Below are 15,452 nucleotides of genomic sequence, written 5' to 3'. Positions count from 1 at the left end.
AGATTTACTAAAGTCAAAATATACCACATCTACCACTTACACCCTATTCCACAAGGCTTGTTATGCTGTCAAAGAAAGCTATCAAGTTGATTTAACACAATCAATGTTTGACAATGCTGACTGTTACTTATCACCTTAATATCCTCTAGATATTTGCAAGCTGATTGAATAATTATTTGCTCCATTATCTTTCTGGGTACAGAACTGACTGGTCTGTAATTCACTGGGTTGTCTTTATTTCCTATTTCATAGATGGGTACTATAATTGCCCTTTTCCAGTCTTGTGGAATCTTTCCTGTATTCAATGACTTTTCAAAGATAATTGCTAATGGCTCAGATATCTCTTCAGTCAGTACACTGAGTATTTTAGAATGCACTTCATCAGGCCCTGGTTACTTGAATGCACTTAATTTGTCTAAGTAACTCTTAACATGTTATACCCTACTTTAGCCCCTGATCCTACCTCACTTTCACTGGATATATATGTAGGCTCTCTTTAATAAAGGAGACTCTGACTTTTACTGGGAGGATCCTCTGCATTGCAATCTAGCCCAGAAACTACAATTCCCAGGAGCCCTTGGGAAAAAGGGAAGAAAACTGTTGCTCTTTTTCAGGCAATGTGGGAAGAGAATTGATGGGCTCCAATTTGGAGAAAGGAGCCAGACTGCTGGCGTGGAGCCTTTTTCTAGTCCAGGAGCTGCTGCTGGTAGCTAAAATGTATTTTCTGATTTTTTTCCCAGCCAGGAGGTAAAAATACCGGACACCTGGCAACCCTACAACACATTTGGAAACTAGGCCCAGCCCCCCTGCCACCGGACTCCCAGCTTACCTGTTCTGGAGGGAAGCTGCGTTCTGGCTCCATGAAGAAAACAAAACGGCTGCCGGCAAAAGCCTGAAGAACTAAAGCCTTCCCTGGGTCTTAGTGCTCCACTTCTCCCCTCTTGCTATCCCTATTCTGACTTTGCAGGCATTTAAAGCTGTTTTAATGCTGTTTTATTTTTTGCATAACAACGTTTTTTTTTTTTTTTTTTTTCTCAACAACTTTGGTTTCCCCCTTTTTTCCCCTCCACAGAATTTTTGCCCTAGTGGTTTTGGGTTTTTTTTGGAGGGGGGGGGGTGTTCTATATTTTTGGGTAGACCATCTGGCAACCCTAGTATATACTATTTATAATTGTTGTTTGGAGTTAGATCCATATTATTAATGGAATAAGTTTAGCCCTGGAGACTCTCAAGGTACACCATTAAGTGTGTACAGGGCCAGCCAGGTGGAGGCACTGCCATTTTATATTCATTTAGAGGCAATAGAAAGCAGCAAAGGGTGGATATGGGATCCCCAATTATCCAACATCGCCACTATTGGGGTATTCAGGATCTCTTTTTTATGTTAAAAACATCAGGTACCCAGGCACACAGATGAGTGTGGCCTGCTCCCAAGTAGCTCAGAGTGGGAAAAGTGGGTTACATATATAAGTCTGTATGATGCTGTAGTGTTTGCAGATATAGTCAGCAGTTGTGACTACATTTTACAATCCATGCGTAAACACTAACGCTTCAGTCTTCATCTCTATTTGTCCTGAAATTAAGGCAGATGATGGTATACATGTTTCATATCATTATCCTCCCATCCACCCTACTTTGTCTCAGACTAGTGGCTAGATCACAGGACTGGAAGACATGAATTCTAATCCCATCTTCCCACTGTCTCACTATGTGATTTTGCGTAAGTCATTTAGCCTGTATGCCTCCATTGATGTATAAAATTGAGAGAAAGTTTTACCTTTGTGAAATGTTTTGCTTCATCTTAAATAAGAGACTCCTACCTAATTTTTTCATAAGCAAGGGTCCTTTTAGGTATATGAAAATTCAATACAGACCAGCTTTTACCTTCTGTGCATCAAACAAAAACATAGTTTGAGAAAGGGAAAAAGATAAGGTGAAAATAACTATGATTATGAACCATTCTTATCCCAGTTCTAATATTGCATTTGCAATCAAAATGAGACAATGAATAATGGTGTGAAATTTTCTCTGTAGAATAGCCTCCACCCCCCCCCCCACTCACTGTCTTTGCATCTGACATGGATACCCATTAGGGATAACTTTAGTTCTTCATTTTGGCTCTGAATATTAATATAATGGAAGAAATTGGCTAGTCACTTGTGAAATATTATAGTAATAAAAGTCTTCTGTGGAAGATGAATCTTCTTCAAAATAGCATGGGGGTGTCAATAAAATGAAGAGTTACGTGAAGATCACTTATATTTTTATTAAGGTAGCATTTATCAAACTCTTCTATGTATAACTAGAGTTAAAATAATCACTTCTCATTTCTGTTGCACAGTTTACCTTGAATATTTAGGGCTGAGAGCTAAGCAGAGCTAAATACTTATTGTTTTTGCTTCTAACCCAGTTTACATTTTATCTTTTTCCTTTAAATAGGTAACTACTGAAAATTTAGGACAATGGGATTACAGCTATAGTATTGCACCAGTGGGAATGTTAGGCTATAGCAGAGGTAAATACATTAGCATTTGCAACAATGGATTTTATATGTGAAGAAAACTCTACTTCCCTTTGTTGTGCCTGTCTGTGATCATTTGAAATGAGTGCAAAGATTTTCTATATAGTTATTTATGGAAAAGCCCTCACTAAAACACTGTTCAAATACTATACGGTGGGCATAATGTATAATTCAATTTCAAACTTGTGTTGGGTACTGTCAAAAGCACCGTATCAAAACATCCATGAAATCTGGAGGGTTCCACATTTGGACTTTGATCTAGAGACCAATCTAAATGATCCAGTTACCTATTATCTCTATATTATGCTAAATCAAAGCATGGGATTTGAAGCATTGCTGAGCTGGAAGATCTGGATTCACTTCCAAATTTAGTAATCTGAGCAATTTCCACTTCAGGCTAGGCTACAACAACAGAAATACTATAGGCTCGCACAGTTACATGCATCAGGTGTGTTTTAATTTATAATATGTTTGGCACAAATAGGTTTGGAGTGTAGGGCAACTGCTTGTTTCCCTAAAGAGGACTTAGTTACCTCTGTTTTATTGGCAACCACAGACTCATTGGGGAACTTACTAAATGTACATGTTACTGATTTTCCAGTTGATATTTTACGATTAGAAATTTAAAAAGAGCTAGCAGATATCAACTGGAATATATGATAGAAATCTATAAAATCAGACTGCGGTGGAAAAGGTGAAAAAAGAAGAGTTATTTAGTTCATCCCATAACACAAGAAGTAGGGGGTCACCAAATGAAATTAATAGATAGCAGGTTTAAAACAAACAAAAGGAGTATTTTTTTCATACAATGCACAGTCAACCTATGAAACTTCTTGCCAGAGGGTGTTGTGAAGGCCAAGATTTTAACAGGGTTCAAAAAAGAATTAGATAAATTCATGGAAGTTAGGTCCATCAATGGCTAGTATCTAACATGGACAGGGATGGTGTCCTTAGCCTTCATTTGTCAGAAGCTGGAAATGGGCAACAGGAGATTGATCACTTGATGATTCTTTGTTCTGTTCATTTCCTCGGGGGCCCTTTGGCGTTGGCCACTGTTGGAAGACAGAATGCTCATCTAGCTGCACCTTTGGTTTGATTCAGTTTGGTGTTCTTATGTAACATATGAATGTAGCTTTGAAGAAGCTTCCTAAGTAAGCAGTCATGAACTAGCAATATTATTTTTGAGTAAGAAAAATGGTGAATTCTGTGTCTCATCTGACATTTTTTCTACTGTCAAATTCCTTGACAAAGGATACTTTGATGATACAACATAACATGACATTTTGCTGCAGTTCATATTTTCAGTTCATATTTGTAGAAGGGATTCCTAAAAAGCCTTCAAATGCACTGTAAGTTGTAAATTCCTTGTACCTTGTAAAGGGGATTGTTGTTTACAGCTGTTTAGATGCGTTAAATATCTGTGGATTTGCTTCCTCAGCTACAGCAGAATGTTCTGGTCATAACTCCCTGCCTTGTTCAATAACTTCCAGTAATTATCAGGAAGAAAATGCAATAAATTTATGTAATAGACTGGCCCTTTGCTATAATATACAATCAGAGGCAATCAATGCTTCTTACAATAAGAAGAATTACAACTGTGTTTTATTTTATAAATTTGGAAGCCACCAGAGGGAGTAAAGTTAAACTCTAGTGGTCAAATTCCATAGCTGTAAAACACAGCCCAGGGCTGTCATTTTACAAAGGAGCAACACAACAAGGGGTTGTGTAGTACTTAACAGACTGTCTTATTTGTTCACCCATCCAGCAAAATGCTAGTTCCCCCTGACTTGGAGCTCATTTAGTTCAAAGGCTTGGAAACTAGGAAGCAATATGGTTATTTATTATATTCATGAAGATTAACCTTTGGCAAAATAATTATAGAAAAGATGATGTAGAGAGCTGATAGCGAAGTATCTACTTCTGTAGTTACTCACAATAGCTTGGGAATTTAGAAAGCTATATTTATTATGGTATTAATATATAGTTTTATTATGACTTAAATCAAAGGGCATTTCTGAGGCCTGCCTAGTTATGCTTAAAGTATAATTACATGCTACATATCTTGAAAAGTAAATGAAATACTTTTCTTGGTTATTTGTTATAAATTTCTTCTTTGCCTCTGGCTATGTGAAGGGCAGGCCTCTAAAATGTTTCAAGTATAGTGCACAGTGAATATAAAACAGTCCATTAATTGGGATAATAGGTCCCAGCATATAATTGCATTGCAAAGGTACTATGGATAGCTGCTGAGTGAAATGGTATTTATTCAAGGTTGTTAGTCACCCGTGGATAACTTTATTTGCCCACTGATGCTTAAATAAATGCATCAGCCATCAGTAAGAATATTTATGAAGAAATTTATAACAAAAATAATTATGTCTCAAATTATGAAAGGAAACAGTATATAAAACTTACTGAAGAGTGATACAATAAAGACATGGCAGGCTGCAGTTTTCTTGTTTGTATGTTAGTGGATAGTAAAACATTGTTGAAACTCCAGGTAAGACAACAGGTTTACATGGTTATAGTGTTTGACATTCATTAGGTAATAAATAAATACAATTATTATATATTTTAAAATGTGCAGAATGCCTCACACCACATTGTTTCTTGATGATGGTGTTTATCTGAGCGATGGCAGAAGCACAGTCTGTCAACATGATGCAGATCTGTGCCATTCCTGAAACTGGGCAAGTATGCTGCTCTTCTTCTTGCTATTCTGGAACTACCACAAGTCATTGCCTGCTAAGTGGTGTACATGTTTTTCAGCTGATACCACAATGAAAACTATAGCATATGCAAATAAATAGGATAGACCAGGCCTACAACAGAACTCCCTTTGGCATTGCCAGGAGTTTAGCACAAGCATGCGAGCTATCATTTGGCCTTAGGCCACATCTATACTTTCCGTGCCAGAGATTGATGTTTGGTGTTTGATTTAGCAGATCTAGTAAGGACTGGCTAAATCAAACATTAAGGTGCCCTCAGTCAGCACCAGTACTTCTCGATTTGCGAGGAGTAAAGGAAGTAGATGGGAGTGTTTGCTCCCATCAACTTCCCACGGTGGAGATGGTACCAAGCTCGGCTTAAGGTATGTTGGCTCCAGTCACATTATTTATGTAGCTGGAGTTGTGTAACTTAAGCCGATCTTCCAGGTATACTATGGACATGGCCTAAGTCTCCTTTTACTGCACAAATTTTTATGTAATGCTATAAATATGCTCTAAGACTAGTACAGGGGAAAATGGCTATTAAGGAGATGATTTTCATATGTGCTGATCATCCACAGCTCCTGTTAATTACACAAGGACTTGTAGCAGTCTACTGTTTCTGGAAAACATGCCCTCAATCTTTACCTGTATTCACCTGTACCTTCTACTTACAACTAAACACTTGTATAACCTACAAGTGATAGAGAAGCAAAAATCTGGCTTGGTTTGCATATAACATAAACATATAAGGTGGCAGCCAGAAGGGAATATGATGAGACATTCCCACTTTGTGAACCTAGTTCTAGCTACCAACTGCAGGTCTGCACAATTCAATGTATGTATTTATGATCAGTTACAACACACAAAGTCTATTTCTTTCTTTTCTTTCTATAAAGTGATTGGATCTTTATAAGTGAAAATGTCTAGGTGTGGTGTACTGTCCCATCTAGTGGCACTGACAGTACTTAAGAGAAAGAATAATGAGCCTCCTTTACCTCCTTAGCTAATAGCCATGGTAGAGGCTCATGTACCAAGCTCCAGAGATCCCAGGTTCAGTTCTATCTGCAGATGACTGGGGTCTGTCAGCATCCCAAAAATACCCAGTCAGTATGGCTATGTCTAGACTACATGGCTCCATCGATGGAGCCATGTAAAATAGTTTATTCGGCATAGTCAAAGAAGCAGGGATATAAATAATCCCTGCTTCATTAACATAAAAATAGCTGCCGCACTGTGCCAACGATCAGCTGATCCGGCACAGCGTGGCAGTCTAGACATGGCACGGTCAACAAGGGAAGCCTTTATTTAAATCCCCACTTCTTTGACTATGCTGAATAAACTATTTTACATGGCTCCATAGCCCCTTCCCTGGCAATATGAGGCAGTGCTGCTCTGACCTCCATCAACTCCTTTGCACTGAATGCCTTGTGACTAGACTCCAATGCAGAGGGAATGGAAGTGGAGTTATGGAATACACATCTGCATCATATCCTGAAGAACCAAATTTAAAGTAAGTAACCATTTCTTCTTCTGCAAGGAGATGCACTTAGATGACTCGCAAGCAATACCCATAGGAGGCAGGGCTCAGACCCTATCTAAATAAGGACTGCAGGACTACCTTCCTAAAATTCACATTTGCTCTGGCCACCTCGGTAATAGCACAATGGTTTGAAAACCACAGGGCAACCCTGCAAATGTCCAATGTTGAGACGTCATTTAAAAACACAATTGTTGCACCTTATTCTTTCATAGACTGGGTTGGCACCCTATGTAGACTGCACAACTGCATCTACTGAAGAACATTGACTGCTCCTTTGCAAGAATCAGACAATAGAGAAGAATGGCAACAAAGATGCCAGGTATATTATCTAAAGAAATGCAGAGATTATCTGTTCACAGAGCTGAGTAGAGAATAAATATTTTGTCAAGAACGACACCTGTCTACGGAATGTCTATCATTAGAAATAACAAATTTGGTGTACCAAAGTAAGTACTGGTATACCTCACCTGGAATCAAATTACTAGGCCCACCTGCCCATAAGTACTTTGTCCAACTATACATGTATTCCACCCAAAAAGTCTGAGTCAGATTTTTAGAGCTGGATTAGATGGGCAAAATTTTTTCATCTGCTTCCATGTCCATAAACATTACTATGAGAGAAATGAGAAATGAGTTTGATGGTAACTCTGTCATCCCTATGCTAGAGGTTGAGCCTTTGTGGTCCAGGACTCTCTGGTCTGACAACATCGATGGTCTGGTAGGACCATGTATATTGCTGGACTAGAGAACCCCAGCATAAAAGTTGCTAGTGGCTGGGAGCAAAGGAGGTCATCAGGGCAGCGGAGTACATAGGGCACCAGAGTCTGCAGCTGGCTGGACTGGGAAGCTGGCAGGGGTGTTGGAGCAGCAGTGCTCACAATGGGCTGGGAGGCCGATAGGGCCGCTGGAGTCCACAGCGTGGGGAATGGAGGAGGAGGCTGCCAAGTCCACTGCAGGTTTGGCTGGGAAGCCAGCAGGGCTGCCAGAGTCTGCAGTGCAGTGGGAGGGGTAGGTGCAGCTGGTGGGGCTGGGGGGAGGAGGTTGCAGAGCCCACAGGTGGTGGGGCCGCGAGTGCAGGGCCACGAGCACCCACAGGGCAGCTGCTGGAGCTTGCGGGAGTGATGAGGCTGCCAGAGCTCAGAGAGCCATAGAGCCCATAGGGATGCCACAGCCAAGGGGCTGAGGGCAGTGGTGGCAGGTAGCTGTGGGGAGGAGCTCAGTGGAATGGCTGCCACTGCTCCTCTCCCCCAAGACATTCTCTGGTCTGGAAAACTCCCTTGTGTAGGACCAGGAAGGAGATCCAACCTGTATTTATTTTTTTAAAATAATTGTTAGCTAAAAAAATAAAAACAAAACACAAACCTGCTTGAAGAGGATAAAACGCTCCTGTAGAAACAAACCAATGATTGCCCCCTGTCTGATCCTGAGCCTTATAAAAGGGTATCTGCTATTTCCAAGCCCAAAAATGATCAATGAAATCTGATTCTGAATACATTAATGCACACCATTAGCTTTAGACGTGAGCTGGGCCACTGACTTTAGTGGTTCAACTCCCATACACAAAGTTACGCCTGGTCATGGTTTTTTTCTAGGATGGGAGCCCTAATTAGCAAGTTCTCTCCCTCAAGCTTCATTTTTGAGGGTTACAAGGATGTATTTACAATAAAAACAACAAATACATTAATAAGATCAGACAATAAAATAAACCGATTCCCCAAATGTCTCCCAAAATACATTCTTATCCCTCTGTCTCTCAAGCAGTAACTTGTAGTCCTTCCACTGCAAGCTTGTGCAACTGGCAGCTGAACTGGGCTTACACATTTTTTCATCATAGACTAGAGTGTGATCCTTTGCATTGTTACACATTTCTCAATAGTCTTCTTCAGAGACCCAGTATTGCCAGTTTTAGCGACCTCTGTCATTGTAATCCCCTCCACTCTACTTTATCTGGATAATTTAGTCTTCTTTATTGCTGCTACCTATGCTGGAGAGGGACTTTTAATACTGGTTATAACAATAAATACACACAGCTCTGCTTCCTCTTCCTATTAACTAATTCAATTTTTATTTTAAGCATTGCTTAAGTTGTTGAATATGCCTATTCAAGAGCATCACTTAAGACGCGAACCCATTACATTTCATATTCTACCTTTTAGCCCATGCACCCAGTAGTCTATCAAGATTACACCATAAAACAGTTACAACCCTCTGTAGGTTAACCACTTTCCCTAGTTGAGTATCTTCTGCAATATTTATTATCCTACACGTTGTATCTTTTACCTAAATCAATAATTAAAATGTTAAAGAGTAATGGTTCCAATACAGAAAACTAACGGACTCTACTCCTCACTGGATTCGAAAGAAAAAAGAACTTATACAAGAATCTGTTGTGTAAATCTTCATTAAAAGCTTTCTTAATATCGGGATACATTAAATCTAAATTTTTTTCTTGTATGTACACTGAATTTCATTTCATTTTAAAAGCAATCACATTTGCATGACATGATTTACTCTCACAAATTCTTGCTTATTCATACCTTTTAAGTTATAATTTTCCAAAAGCATTCTTATGCTTCATTGTTTTTCTCTCTCTTCTTCACTAACATACTGTACAATGTTACATTTACTAATTTCAACCTCTTTCTTATAACCTTTCTTTTTAAAAAATTGTAAATAAATTCACTGATTTCCAGCTACTTGGCACTCTTGCATGAAAAAATATTTTTAAAATCATAGTGGCACAGGTATTTTATTCTTCACATTCTATGTAAAGTATAGATGTAATCCATCCCTACACAGTGCTTTAACTTGGTTTATCCTTAATGCCTATTACATTCTATACTCCAGTATGCCCTCAAGAATGTGTTGTAGTATTGGCAATGCTGTACAAACTTAATGCTGGGATTTACATTTTACCGTTATAGGAGACATCACAGAAAACAGCATTTTTTAACCCTATTATCATGAATATTACTTTGGTTTTGGTAGAGCCCACAATGTACTTCGTGCTGCACAAAGGTAAAAGAAAATACATTTTTATTTCTAAAAATCATACATTCTACAAACCATTCCCTAGTTGCTAATATATGACAAAATGTGGGGAAGTATGACAATAACTCAAATACCTCAGGATGGTAGATGTTGGTAAGTTATACTTTTATAATACTGGACTCTGCACAAATTGCTTTCAGCTATAACAGACCATTGACACAACTGCTTCTGAATGTTTCTACACAGCTGTTTAAATCTGAAGTTCTATTCTTAAACCACACATGATTTAACTCTCACATTAATGATCTGCTGCAAAGTTACCTGTTTTCAAAATTCATGTAGCTCTTTGAAAGTCAAGCCACACAGCTAGTAAGTTTGACATACACAGTATGAAGATAGGGGAGAACTGGTCTTTTTATATTTGGAAATTAGGCTAATTCTTTCTTTAAAAAAATAATTTTCATTGTTTTTCTCCATCCATCCCTCCCTTACCCCTCCCCCAAAAAAGATCCTGCAATTCTACTTGTCAAACAGATAAACACAAAACAATATGGCTATCTTACTGTTTTGAATACTATGGGAAACATTTCATCAGGAAAAAGAAACCTGGGCAGTTTATAAATATGTTTTCTCACTCCATTATGGCTAGTTTCTTCAAACTAATGGATATCATACATGGTGCCCTCACTTTTTCAGTAGAAAGTGTAACAATATCTTAGCATAAAATCATTCATTAAAATATTTTGTGCATGAGAAAAAGTGAAGATAAAGGTTAAAAGCTTTTCTAATTTACTAATCTAATTTAGGGTACAGCTTATTTGTCAAAAAAACTTGGTCCAAATATTTAATGGAAGTCAAAACTCAAGACATGTAGGTACTAAATAATTAATGGTTTCAGTGTACAGAAACTCTAAAAGAAAAATACACATACTTTGGGTCTGAGCGCCAATTACATTTAAAGGTGAGTTGAAGAATTTACTCTAAAGTTCCATGGTTAATTATGATTTTTAAAAAAGAAAAAACAAAAACACTTTCCCTGTGAATCCACATTATAGTAATATATCATCCTTTCTACAAAATAAGACGTTCACAGCACAGATTTAAATCTATATCTCAGGACATAATTATGATGATTAATTTTTCATATTAATATAATTTCTGCAGTCATGACTGGGATCCCATTGTGCTGTTAACCATATGTAAACATAAGAAGTCATGGGTCCTGTCCTCAAAAAGTTTCACTCCTATTTAAGACTAGATAAAGTGATGAATGTAAACAATAGGAGGTAATGGGTAGGACTATACAAGGGTAATAGTAATAAGGTCATCCAGTGAAGTTTAATTAATTAATTTAAGTAATTAAAGGTATGCCAGTAAACAATTTTTTTAGAAGAAATATAAAGTTGCATTACTAAAATATGCTGATTCATGTTAAATGGAAAGCTTTGTTACAGGAAAAGAGAAAAACTCACTTAATACATTTACAGATTTAGACATCATGCCTGACTTCTGTTCCATGAGCAGACATCTTTATTGGCCTAGGCGTGTAAATAACAGGTTGAGTTACTGACAGCCCTTGGTGGGCATCCTTGTATCCTTAGGTTTGCAATCCTTACTTATTTGAATGTCTAAGAGAAAGTATGAATGCGATTCCCTCTGGCTATTCTGTAAGTAACTGACTTCAATATGTGTTGGGCAAAACGTATCACCAGCAAAAGACTAAAATCAAAGTTTGGGCTGTGTCCAACCAGACATTTTACCCATTTGTTTACAATTCTCACATTCATTCATGCCACTTGAGGCCTGATAGCTACAGAAAAAGCCTTTTTTCTCTGAGGAAGTTAGTTAAATATTCCCTTACAGACCTCATGGAATCCAAGAAATGCATGTGCCATATATTCCATTCTCTTTGCATTAGTAGGGTTGGCACTGGGTAAATGAGGAATAATTTGGCCCAAATTGTTTAATTTTCATACTTAAAATAATAAAAATCAAGAAAAGATGCAATAAAATTAATATGTTAGTTACTATACACCTACTCCCCATCCTGCTTTAATTATCAGTATCAATACAAAAGGTGTATGATTTAATACATATCTTCATATGTAATTCCCACTGGTATGAAAGGGAGTTACTTACATTAATTCATTCATGAAGATGCCACTATTCCCATGTCTATTTCTTTCTTGGATCCAACTAAGCTATACTTATGTAATGCATTTCAATTTGAAAATCAATTACTCTACCATGAGGGATCTCCACTTGTGGTTTGTGACACTCCTGGGGGCAAGGACCATCTAACACTTCCTATATTGCTAAATAAGATGGAAGTCTAGGAAAGATGGGAAAGTGTCTCTTGTATTAATAGACTGAAAATAACAGTGAACATAATGGTACCTCAATGTATTTGATTCAGAATCTTCATTTAAAGGTGATTTACAATCATTCAGAAGAACTTCAGCTACTCAGCAGCATCTTTCTTGAGGGACCCTGCAAATAAAAAAAATTATGTGTGTGATTTTCAAATTTAATGGGCATATTCCTTGTATTATATTTAATGTCATTTTACAATTGAGTGCTTGCTGAATTCACCAGTGATGGACTCCGAGTGTCCTTATGATTGCTTTGATGTTTTGTGAGACTATCTAAAAAAGTATTATTGTTACAGGCACGTTTTGATGCACACTTGCCTGTATCTGATGAAATCACAAATGATTTCCACTAAAGGGAACTAGCAGAAAGAACTAATATAGATTAATCACACATCAGTAGAAAGCAGTAGCACACAAAGACACATCCTACAGCATAAACATCAGTACTGAGGTTAATGTAGCACATAAATCAAGAAGCTTTATTTAGAAGTAACAGAAGTACAAGTCCACAGCTGGATGCCGGATCATGCCAAGAGAGAAAGACAGATTGGACTCTTCTATCAAAAGAAGCAACAAGTCCTACAGTTAAGGGGTCCTAATAGCTGTTGTAACATAATCATGACATAAAGGGACTACAAAGAATACAGAACTGACCCTCCAGGAATAATCCTCTGTAAGAGGTTTCCTCAGCTGGTGCAGGGAATTGAGAGGGAACGTCTGGTGTGCGCTGCACTAAGGGACTATTCTCAGCTGGCATATAGCAGAAAGACAGTCATTGTGGGTAGAGCATAAATTAGAGCACCTAAATCCGTGCAGATGCCTTTCTGACACCATAAAGACTGTTTTAAACCACCTTACTCTACCCCCTCATTTCTGCATGACACACATGAATGAAGTAGCAGAGAATTGGGGTCAAGAACTTTTGCTACAGTTACAGAGAGAGTTCAAAAGGCAGAAACAGAATTTAATGTCAAGAACTTTAGCACCAAACCTCCAGGATACCTTGCTCCTTACAATCATCATCTTCCTTGTGACTGTCTGTTCTTTTGTTAGGGGATAGCACTCTACTGAGTTTCAAATAGGAAAGTGTGTGAAATTGACTTCTAGTCTTTGGATGTGTGAAGTGACCCATTTTCGCTGGAAAATTACATACAACTAAGTTGGTGTAACAGAGAGCACAACAGAGGTGGTGAAGAGTGCACTGCATTTCAGTATCCTTTTCTGAGCATAATATGAAAGCATATTTTAAGGGAGTCATGAAAAAAATAACAATTTTTTTGTAGTAGGGATTCAAGCAAGCAATGGAATCCCTGTTCACTTTCTTGACTTTAAATGTTTACCTGTACAAATGTACTTCTTAGATCAGCGTTTCCCAAACTATGGGCCATCGCCCAGTACCGGGCCATGGGAAAAAAATACCAGGCCTCAGCGTGGCTGCCGGGAGGGGAAAGAGCTGTGTGTGTGGGGGGAAAACCGGCTGGGAAGCAAGGTTCGGGGCAGCGGGGCTGTCCCGCAGAGATCGGGGCGGGTGGGCGGCGGAAGCAGGGTTGGGGTAGCGGGGCTGTCTGGTGGAGAGCTGGGCGGGTGGGCAGACAGCGGAAGCAGAGTTAGGGGTCCCACCGAGATTGGGGAGGTGAGCAGCCGGCCGGTGGAAGCAGGGTTGGGGGAAGCAGGGCTGTCCGTCAGAGATCAGGGAGGGTGGGCGGCAGAACCAGGGCTGAATGAGGGGTGGAGGGGCTGGCCAGCGGAGATCAGGAGGAGGAGGACTGGAGAACCACCCTCTGGAAGCATGGCTGGACGGGGGCAGCGGGCTGGCTAGGAGACAGGGGAGAGGGGGCTTTCCAGGGGAGATCGGGAGGAGGAGGACGGGAGAATCAGCTGCTAGAAGCAGGGCTGGACGGGGGCAGCGGGGCTGGTGGGGTAGTCATCGTGGGAGTGGGGCTCACTGGGGGAGATTTTGGGGGGGCAGAGGGGAACCGGCTGCTGGAAGCAGGGCTGGACGGGGGCAGCAGGGCTGGATTCAGGAGATCGGGAGGAGAAGAGGGGGGAGCGGGATTGATCCGGGCACATGCAGACGCAGGCACATGAGTGAGTCTGGCCCCGGGGATTCCATTCTGCCTCCCCTCCCCCGCCCCACATACCCTCCCTCGAGTAGTTGTGAACTGCCTGGCTGGTAAACACACTCACGCCACACGAGCACATCTACCAGCCAGGCAGTTCACAGCTAAGGAGTGATACACCTAATAATAATAAAGCTTAGCTAATTAGAAAATACTGGACATTTTATACGTCCGGTATTTTCTCAATTTAATTTGCGGTCAGAACCCTCAAATACTGGACTGTACGGTTCAAAACTGGACACCTGGCAACCCTACCCCTCCTTGCACCCTCCCTCCTAGCCAGATACCCTGCCCCCAGTCTGCTCCTGCTCCCTCCTTCTGGAGTGCCCATGCGGCGCCGGGTCCCCCAATCCCTGGTCCAGGTTGGGCGGAGGATGCAGCCGGGTGAAACACTGAAAATTTATTCATTTTTCATTCTTTTTTTATATGCGTTTATATTTTTGTCCTGCAAAAAAAAAGTACTGAAAAAAAAAACAGGTTCCAACTACAGTAAAAAGTTTGGGAAACCCTGGTTTAGCCAGCTTTCTATCCATCTTACAGTCCATTTATCCAATTCATATTACTTTCTGGCAAGAATACTGTGGGTGACTGTATCAAAAGCTTTGCTAACCCTGGCACTGGGGGCTTTGGGAGGACCAGAAACAACTTAGTTGAATATTCATAATTTTCTTAATGAATATGCAAATGACTGTTACTGGTCCGCCAAATGCTCATGAACGGATTTACTGTTCCCCGTATCAAAAAGTTTGGGAACCCCTTTCTTAGATTAAAGGGTGTCATTTACTTGTTTAAATTTTACAAAAGGTATATTTACCTATTCACCCTCTTAGGCCACATCTTCACTCCCCAGAAGATCGACGTTGCTGTGGTTGATCTTCTGGAGTTTGAACTAGCGAGTCTAGTTAAGGCTTGTTAATTAAACTCAAAGGGCATCCCGGCCACTTTTTGGTACTCCTTCTCTTGAGAGGAGTAAAGGAAGCCTACAGGAGCATTTGGTCCCATTGACCTCCTGCTCACTATTTTTGGGTATGTCTACACTACAGCGCTAGTTCGAACTAACTTAGTTCGAATTAGTTAATTCGAACTAAGTTAATTCGAACTAACGCGTCTAGAACGAAAAACTAGTTCGAATTAGCGTTTTGCTAATTCGAACTAGCAAGTCCACATTGAGTGGACTCTGAACAGGGCTTAAGGATG

The 15,452-nt window shown here is 39.7% G+C and overlaps 1 protein-coding gene across 3 annotated transcripts in view; it reads right to left on the bottom strand.

The window, feature by feature from the left end:
* Positions 1–15,452, bottom strand: part of TENM1 (teneurin transmembrane protein 1) — a 1,699,828-nt gene that overhangs the window by 707,738 nt on the left and 976,638 nt on the right. For all 3 annotated transcript variants that reach the window (XM_075940969.1, XM_075940972.1, XM_075940971.1), the window contains one exon: positions 12,161–12,253. The gene's annotated coding sequence lies outside the window, so the exon portion shown is untranslated. The remainder of the gene's footprint in view (positions 1–12,160; positions 12,254–15,452) is intronic.

This window comes from Pelodiscus sinensis, chromosome 13 (genome assembly GCF_049634645.1).
Source record: "Pelodiscus sinensis isolate JC-2024 chromosome 13, ASM4963464v1, whole genome shotgun sequence".
NCBI classification, from domain to species: domain Eukaryota; kingdom Metazoa; phylum Chordata; order Testudines; family Trionychidae; genus Pelodiscus; species Pelodiscus sinensis.
Note: the sequence above shows the minus strand (reverse complement) of the source record. Positions and strands in the feature narration are given on the sequence as shown.